Raw genomic sequence first — 9,672 nt, forward strand, 5'->3', positions numbered from 1 at the left:
CTCCCTTCCTATGGGGGTCTCAGTTCCCACCCCCTTGCCCTGCCCCCCCTCTACTTACCTGCAGGAGCTGCTGTCCAGGCTGCCTGGTGGCCATGTGTATATATATGCACATGCTGTCCTCTGCCTGACCACTTTCCTTCTGCTCCCCGCCCAGCCCCTTGCAGGCTGGAACTCTGCCAGCCTGCAGAATGCTCTTTGAAAATGTGCAAAATCCATGGGTTTCTCTGTTAAAATGAAAAACCCACATTTTCCTCAGATAAAGGTGGGGGAAGGGAATTTGCATTTGCCTCCATTTTCCATGGGAAACAGAAAACCCAGATCCCTGCTAAGAAGATGAATTGGTTTTCTGGTGTGCACCAGAAAAAAATGAGATGGTGGTAGCTATATTATTTCTTTGTGGAAAGACTCTAAGGTGGAATGGGCAGAAGCATAACCATCTGTAAATATACGGTGTGTTTATTTAGTTCTACTCTAAGCTTTCAGAATAAATCAAAGACAATTAGTCAGAGCATTCCCAAGCACAAAAACCACCTTTCAGACGTGCTTCTGAAGTCATCCCTTAGACACAAAAGACATCTTCCTCCTCATCCTTTTTAAATGAGATGTGGAGCTTGTAGCGTAATGAGTTCCAGAGGCATCTGCTGAGCAGCTTCATAATCCTTCCCAGTCTGCTTCTAAATTACTTGAGTGATAAGAGGGGAGCCTTGCAGGACCAAGAGACATAGTGAATCCCACAGATGCCACAGAAGCCTAACACAGTCCATTTAGGAATAGATTACATATTGTTCAGTTTGCTCTTGGTCACATCAAACACCTTTTTGCTGTTACAGGAACATTCTCTAGGTACCTCAACAACACTAATATTTCCTTCAGGAGATAGTACATCTATACAGGAAATGACTAAAGGAAGAGTTATGCAGAAAAGTGTTTGACCTCACTGAAAAAAATATAGACAGGAATTAGACCAAGTTGACAGTATTTGACATCCTTGTGTATGCCTTTGAATGCCAAATTAAAACAGCAGCAGAAAAGTTAAGCAGCTGTAAAAACATTTTTTTTCATAGAGGTAAAGGCCAGAAGGGACTATTAGATCATCTAATTCAGTGGGGGTCAACCTTTTGGGCAGGCATGCCACAAATTAAGCCCTGTACTCTTCAAAGTGCCATTGCAGTCCAAGAAGGAAGACTATGTGGGAGAAGTAAACAGACACCTCTGACAGTGGTGCTACCACAAGGGCTTTGGTTTCTTTGACCACAGCATGCACTTCAGGGAGAGAGGACTCCTGGGAAGAAATGACATCCACTTCATGTGCAGAGGTAAAGTTTCTATTCTCAGCCAGGATGGCTGATGTACTGGACAGGGCTTTAAACTGACTTTGCTGCAGGATGGGGAACTCCAAGTGGAGCACACAGGATTAGCACACAGGAAAGCTCCCACGTGGAGGACACTAAGATAACTGTTTCTGAAAATGCTAACGCAACGGCTTTTCCACAGCACCTCAGGAAATCAAGGGTGTCAGTTGGGGGCCTCAGCTCCCTGTATACCAATGCCCGGAGCATGGGTAACAAGCAGGGGGAGCTAGCCCTCCTGCTCTCTAGTGGGCAATATGACCTGGTAGGGATCATGGAGACATGGTGGGACTCCTCTCATGATTGGAGTCCCATAGCCATAGAGGGCTATACCCTGCACAAAAGGGACCAAGCAGGGAGAACAGGTGGAGGGGTAGCGCTCTGTGTGAGGGAGTAGTACATCTCTCTGGAGGCTGACTGTGGCAGCGAGAAACTCCCACAAGCCATGGAAATGCTGAGGGCAAACCCCGGCATTCCTGAAAGGGAAAGAGGAGACACCTGAGCCCTGGGGAACTCACAGCTGGAGCAGGCAGGGGCCAGGAGCCGTGTGAGCCAGCATTTCACTGGCTCTTCAAGCAGCTGCTTCCCAGGTGGGGTGGCAGCCAGCTGATTATGCCAGCTGGAGCCGCCACTATGGGGAGTTAAAAAATCCCACCAGAAGCTGGCAGTGGGGGAGCCGACTGGAAGCACGCTGGACGGAGGGAGGCTCCGTGCACTGGCAACACCAGCTCTGCTGGCACTGCTTCGCCACAGGAGAGCGGGGGCTTTAGCTGGAACCAGGCTGAGATGGGCAGTTCCCAGCCCCTCAACTGTAAGGAGATTTAAGCAGGCACTCCTCTCAAGGAGGACTCTGGCGATGGAGGCCCTGAGGCTAGGGGCCAAAGCCCTTGGCATAATCTTCATCTGTGTACCGGACCAGATCATTAGAGGCAACAATACACCCCATTTTGCCAAAAGGGTTCACGATCACCAAGACGAAGACCAGGATTCCTGAGCAGCTGGCAAGTGGACAGGGTATAGGGGAGACGGAGCCCTGAGGAACACCACAGGGTACCTGTGAGTACCTCCATCCCCAGAACCAGAGGGAAAGAAAACACCACTGAACCTCCTTCCTCTTATATAAACCATCAAGTCATGGCAGAAGAGTTTGGGAGGGACCCTGACCGTGGCGCAGAGCCAGACGCAAGGTGACTACTCAGGGCATGACGCTGACATTGGGTCCAAAGATAAGCAGCTTGAAAACCTCTGTGTCAAGCTTTGGGGCAGGCGAGAGGGGCAGCAGGTGAGAGAGACCCTGCATTTACTACAGGCCACCGAACAAAGGGAAGGAGCTGGATCTGGAGTTCTCTCGAGAACTGTCAGAGGCTGCATGTACAAGGGACTTGATTGTCATGGGCACCTTCAATTACCTGGACATAGATTGGGAGGAGCATTTGGCTAGGTCAAATCAGTCATGTAGCTTCTTAACTGTAATCAAGGAGCACTTTCTGACCCAGGAAGTGCAAGTGCCAACCAGAGGTACTTCTCTCCTAGACTTGGTCTTGGCCAAGGAAGATGATCTGGTGTGTGGCTTGAACAATGAGGGTAGACTGGGTGACAGTGACCATAAGCTCATCAGGTTCCCTGTCCACCACAAGGTTGACAAATAAACTAGCAAGACTGAAGTCCTGGATTTAAAAAATGCTGACATCAACAGTCTCAGGGCATTAGTAGGAGAGGCAATGCAGGACCAGGAATGGAAGGCGAATGGGGTGCATGAAGAGTGGTTGTTTCTCAAGGACACGATCCTCGAAGCACAAAAGAAAACTGTTCCCATGAAGAGGAAAAGTAGCAGAAGGGCTAGGAAGCCCTCCTGGCTCAATAGGGACATTGTGGTCCTCTTGAAAAAGAAAAAAAAGCTGTACAGACAGTGGAAGCTAAGAGCAGTCCTCAAGGAGGACTATACAACAGTGGTCAGCACTTGTAGGGAAATAAAGGAAAACTAAGGTGGCGACTGAGTTTAAGTTAGCCAAGGGAGTCAAGGACAATAAGAAGTCCTTCTTTAGTTATGTAGGGAGCAGAAGGAAAACAAATGGAAGAGTGAGACCCCTGCTTAACACCTTGGGACAGCTGGTAACAGACAGTCAGGAAAAAATTGAACTTTTGAATACCCACTTTGCTTTGTGTGACAGGAGTATTGCTACTGGAGCCTTTCTCTTGGTGACTCCACCCTCCTGTAATGGGCCAACCGCCAGCTTACTCACTTGCCACGCCTTGATATTGATTGATTGATTGATTGATTGTAATTAGCGGGAGGCTGCCCACTTTACACACCCCGATGCCAGGGGGCGCTGTCTGTAGCTCCTTCTTCCTCCCCTACACTACAGCCCAAGCCTCGCAGATGGTACTAACATGGCCCTTGCCTTCTCTCAGGCACTCCCCACAGCTCCTCTTGCTCTGAGGCTTCTCACTGCCCCCTTGCTCTGGGGCTTCTCGCTTCTCATGGCCCTCTCTCCAGGCTCCTCACTGCCCCCCTTTGCTCTGGGGTTGGGGCCAATGCACTCCAAATGCTGCGCCCTCTCTGGCGCCAGGATCCCCACACTACCGTGGAGTCCCTATGGGCCTCCTCCAACCCCTAATAGCTTTACCCAGTCCTCCAGTGTAACAACGAACACAAAAACACAAAGCCCCTGGGCTATAACATAAAAAGCTAAACCGTCTGGCCAAACCAATATTCAATCCCTACCAGGAAATACTCCAACCCATGGCAGCAACCAGGGGATGCTGATGCAGTCGGGCTTCTCCCCTCTCACTGCATTGGCCGAGCTCCCCCTTCCTTGGCCGCTAGAGGGGAACTGCCCTCCTAGCCTCACACCTGGGCTTAAGAAAGGCCAAGCCCTGCCCCTTCCTGTCAGCTGGCTCCACCAGTTGCCCTAGCAACCACCACCAGTGCTGCCCTGGTGACTGGCAGCTGAGCCTCCCCCTTCCTGCCACTAGGGGTCTCTCCCGAGCCATTTCTGCTCTCAGGCGCAGGGCACCTGAGTGCTCTGCGACACTTCAGTATTTCATCAGACCAAGGGGAAAGACAAGCAAGTTAAGGATCATAGGGGGCATGATGGGAATGATAGCCTTCCCACTGTGGATACTGAGCTGGTGCAAAACCAGCTAGAAAAGCTAAAAATTTATAAGTCAGCAGGACCAGATAGACTTCACCCAAGAGTCCTGAAGGAGCTGGCCGAGGTTATTGCAGAATCCCTGGCAAAACTCTTTCAGAAATTGTGGCACACGGGAGATCTCTGAGGACTGGAGGAGGGGCCAACATTGTGCCAATCTTCAAGAAGGGGAAGAGAAAGGACGCGAGCAACTATAGGCTAATCAGCCCAACCTCCATGTCAGGAAAATCCTGGAAAAACTCATTAAAGAATCTATGTGCGATATACTTGTTGAGGGTAAGATTCTGAATGACAGCCAGCATGGCTTCATCATGGGTAGGTCTTGTCTTACCAATCTCATCTCCTTGTACGAACAGGTCTCTCGCCTCCTGGACGCAAGAGAGAAGGTCGACATAGACCCCCAAAAGGCTTTTGATCTAGTAGCCCATGATATCCTTGTGGAAAATTTGGAAGATTGCAGGCTTAACTGCTCAACAGTTCAGTGGGTGAAAAATGGCTGCATGGTAAGACCCAGAGAGTTCTCATGAATGGATCTGTGTTGTCCTGGTGAGAAGTGGCCAGTGGTGTCCCTCAGGGGTCTGTGCTTGGACCGGTGCTTTTCAACATCGTTATCAATGATTTGGATGTGAGAGTGAAAAGCTCACTGGCCAAATTTGCAGATGATACCATGTTATGGGGGAGTGTGGTCATGCCAGAAGTTGGGCGGACCGGAACCAGATGAAGTTCAACACTCAGAAGTGTAAGGTGCTCCATTTGGGGCCAAACAATCCCCAACATACCTAGAGGCTTGGTGGTGACCATTTGACTTGCACCATGGCCAAAAGGGACCTACGAGTAGTGATCAACCATCGTATAAACATGAACCAGCAGTGTGATGCAGTGGCCAGCAGGGCAAAGAGCATGCTGGCATGCATTAACCAGTGCATCTCATACAAAACTAAGGAAGTGATGCTCCCACAGTACTCTGCACTGGTGAGACTGCAGCTGGAGTACTGTGTCCAGTTATGGGTGTCGTACTTCAAAAAGGATGTGGAAGAACTTGAGAGGGCCCAGAGAAGAGCCACCTGTATGATCAGGGACTTGCAAGACAAGCTGTACAAGGAAAGGCTGAGGGACTTGGGCCTCGTCAGCCTACAGAAGAGAAGGCTGAGAGGGGACTTGGTAGTGGCTTACCGCTACATCAGGGGAGTACATCAAGAACTCGGTGGACAGCTGTTCACCAGGACACCCTGGGGAATACCAGGGGCAATGGATACAAACTCCTGGAAGGCCAATTCAGGCTCAATTCCAGGAAAAACTCCTTCACAGCCAAGGTGTCCAGACTGTGGAGTAAACTCCCTCCAGTAGTGGTACAATCACCTACCCTGGAAATCTTCAGAAGGAGACTGGACAGTCACCTACTTGACCCCAGTTGTCTTTTCCTGCCTAGTGCAAGGGAACGGGACCCGATGATCTATAAGGTCCCTTCTCGACCCTTACAGTGTATGAATCTATGAATCCCCTTCCTATGCCAGCTCTACTGCTCTGCTTTCTGTTCCTAGTGCTATCAGCCTTGTGCTGCTTACCCCTTCTCTGAACTGCCGTGTGCCACACACAGAAGCTGACTGTGCCACTTGTGGCATGTGTGCCACAGGTTAGTCACCCTGATCTAGTGCAATCTTCTGTATACCACAGGCCATTACATTTCACTTAGATACATCTATATTGAGTTCAGTTACTTCAGTTAGGCAAAAGCTTTTCAGTCCTCAGGATACTAAGCAATTTTGTACCTCAGGCTGAAAACAGGAGAAATCAGTTTGCAGTTGCAGCTGAAGGTGAAACTACTAGGAAGGGCCATGACAGTTTGACCCAGGAAAAAGTTCTTTTCCAAAATCTAACAATCAGCTTGACCTCTAACTACAAGACCCATTATCCAGGCATCTTAAAAAAAGATTCTTTATATCACCTTACAGCACAGATCCAGCCTACCCAGTGCCTTATCCCCAGCTATGTCCAATACATAGTACTTCCAAAACAGGGAGTAGAGCAAAGGACTTTTGACAGTAATGTCACTAAGGGTACATACAGAAATTCAAGGAGGTTAGGGGGAGGTTAGATTGACTTAAAAAGTCTAGCAGGCTTATCTTTCAGAGCTTGGGTTGAGTCCCAGGCTTGAGATTCTGTTGTTTGATTGGTGGAGCCTGTCCACCAATCAGGAGGCGGCAAGAGAATTGAAGTCATGCCCCTTTCCTGAGGGGAGGGAGAGACAAGCTCCCTCAGATCTGATTGTAGACTGCAACACTGTCAGGTCTGGAAGACTTTGGGGCAGAGCCCTGAAGAGTATAAAAGGAGCTGTGTGCCTAGCATGAGAGAGATGCATCACAGGGTGAAGCAGTTGCCCAGGAGAGCCCCTGAAGACTTACTTATATTGGCAGGGAGCTGAGGATGGCTCCAGTGTTTAGGCTGTCACTGTGCAACTCGGCACGTGGCGTCTGGACCCTGGGAGCTGCGTGAGATGGCTTGGGTCTGCAACCATGAGTTGTGCAGCCAGAGACACAGTGAACAGGCCAGTGCATGAAGCAGGATCTTTGGTGCTGGTTGGTTGGCTCAGGTCCCCAGCCTGCGCATGAGGCCAGGAGCTCAGTGCAGGAGGCACTGCATGGAGGGTGAGGGACCCTGCTAGCCATTTGAGGTGGCTTGGGTCTATAGCTGTTGGTATAGGTGTTACCAGATTTGCCCATCACTTTGAGGTGTTCTCATTTATTAGGGGTATGTTTCTAGGGTCTTTGTAATTCTATCAATGTGCTGCTTGTGTTATTTGTGTTTCTATACAGAGATGTATCTCTCTCTTTTGCAAGTCCTCACCGCCAGTGGACCTATCTTGCAGGACTTAGTTTCCATGGGGCTGGGTTCCTCCAGCCACCAAATCTGTCAAATATATACACACAGATTAACGTGACATGTCTGACCTGGTCAGGTGGATCAGCATGTACAGGCTTATACCCTCATATGGCAACAATTAATTCATTAAGGTAACAATAAAATGAAGTCAGATACAAGCACGCAGGTGAACTGAATACCTCTGAACCTGGCTGGGTGTCCAGCTGACACCCTCATGGGCCAGCATTCAGTTCATTAGGGCACGTGTGAGCCAACCTGGGTCAATAAGCCTATACGAGCTGATCCCCTTATGTGTCTCAAACACAGCATGTCCCAATCTTTTGCCCTAACTGTTCTAGTACTGGTAGCCTCTTGTTGAGTGGACCCCACAGTATTTCTGGGCTTCACAGAGATCTTTGGCTTAGGTTAAAATAAGCATTGCTGCAGAGCAAGTAGGGAAGGGGAAGTAGAGAAGGAAAAATTCACCTGGTTACCACCAGTTTGAATATAAAAGGTATTTATTGCTAAGTTTATGAAATTTATGATGGTATTAGTAGTAATAGACATGCAGGGGAAAACAAAAACTATTACAATATTACCGTGTTTCAATTATATAGGGAAACCTAGTTCAAGCTTCACTAATACAGTTCAGGTTCAGAAAGCTATGCCTAGAAAGAAAAAGAAAAAAAGAGAGAGAAAGAGGAAGAAAGAGAGAGAGCAAGAGCTGGGATCTCACCATTCCAAGGCACTTGGGTGGTTTGTTGACAGGTAAAGTTCCTAGCACAATAGTTGAAGGTTAAACAGGCGACCAAAAGAGTCTATCTGTTTCTCCCAGCTTCTCAAGAACAACAGCGGATGATGTCAGAGAGATTTCTCCCTCTTGAAGTACCCTGTTTGCTGCTTTACAGCTTTCCTATACCCTTAGTCCAGCCTCTTCAAAGCATTATTTTAATTGTGTAAATCAAGAGGGTCCCAAGCCATAATTGATAGAGAAAATCCTGTTATATAAACAGTTTCAATTTAAATGAATTACCTTTTTCAGTGACAAGGGGATATCTGGTTTGGAACATCTCAAGAAACTGATTAACAGCTAGGAAAAACATTAAGTTTTAAGGAGTAACCAGGCACCTAGGAGCCAGCTTGAAATTATTATGAATATAGAAGATATACTGGAAGGGATACCACATTGTTTCTTCTCAAATGGCCTAGATATGCTTGCACTGTGAAGTCAGCATTGGTGTTTTGTATTTTACCTGTTGTGAATAAGCTTCAGCTTAGCATGACTTCCAGATCTTACTGTAGTCTTTTAACATACTTAGAGGGATTGATTACTTGCAGTGTTCATAAACTTTGTGGGGAGGACTTCCAACAGTCATCCTGGGAAAAGTATGACAACATTTGTGGTCAGGGACATTGTGATGAACCCTTAACCATTGTTCAAATGTTGCCCATACCTCCTCTGACTCAGTCTCTTGCCTCAGCATTCCCTAACCCAGCAACCAAGTTTTAGTCAATCAAGTTAAAGTAGGCCTCCCATACTAGGACCAGGGAATGTACAGCCTGAGATGCCTATTAAACTTTTCTTCTGCATAGTTCTGGTTAGATGAGGTGTGTGGGGGGGGAGGGGATGAAGAATAGAAAAGGTCCTTTGTAAGTCCAGCAAGCTGGGTGCCAGGGCTCCCTCAGGAACACAGAGCTGACAGGCAACACAGGGCAGTAGCTCAGTGCAGACGACACTACTTAGAGGGTCTGGGAGCAGACTGAGTCCCGGTACTGCACAACACTGCCTGGGCCTTCAACCCCTAATACAAGGTGAAGTGCCCACTACACACAGCGGTGTATGTGGCCCTAAGCCAGGCCAGGGGCAGCAGACTCAGCTGGCAGGAAAGCTCAACCTGGAGAATGGGAAGCAACCCTCTGGGATGGTGGAATAAAAAGTTACCCTGGAGAGAGGGTCCCCCCAGGGAAGGGAACCCAGGGTTGTGAAGGGGCACCATGTGAGCCGCTCCTGGGTGATGGGGGTAGAAGCTTAGGAGTCTTTGGGGTCCCCCTCTCCTTTTCCTTCCCCTCACCTCCTTTCCTGTAGTGGTACCTTGGGAGTGAGGCCCCTGCCCTGGAGGGCACCCAGGTCATCTAAGGATTGCTGGTTATATTTGTAGACTGTGCCTTATAGTTTATGTGAATAAGTTGAACTAATAATTTGTATATTAGTAGAGTTATAAGGTAGCCTGATCAATATCCTTTGTTCTGGGTTGTTCTATTGTTCATTTGTATTTTTGAATAATAAGAGTGTGTGTGTGTGTGTGTGTGTG

The sequence above is a fragment of the Crocodylus porosus genome, unplaced genomic scaffold, assembly GCF_001723895.1.
Source record: "Crocodylus porosus isolate Cpor-Errol unplaced genomic scaffold, CroPor_comp1, whole genome shotgun sequence".
Lineage (NCBI taxonomy): Eukaryota > Metazoa > Chordata > Crocodylia > Crocodylidae > Crocodylus > Crocodylus porosus.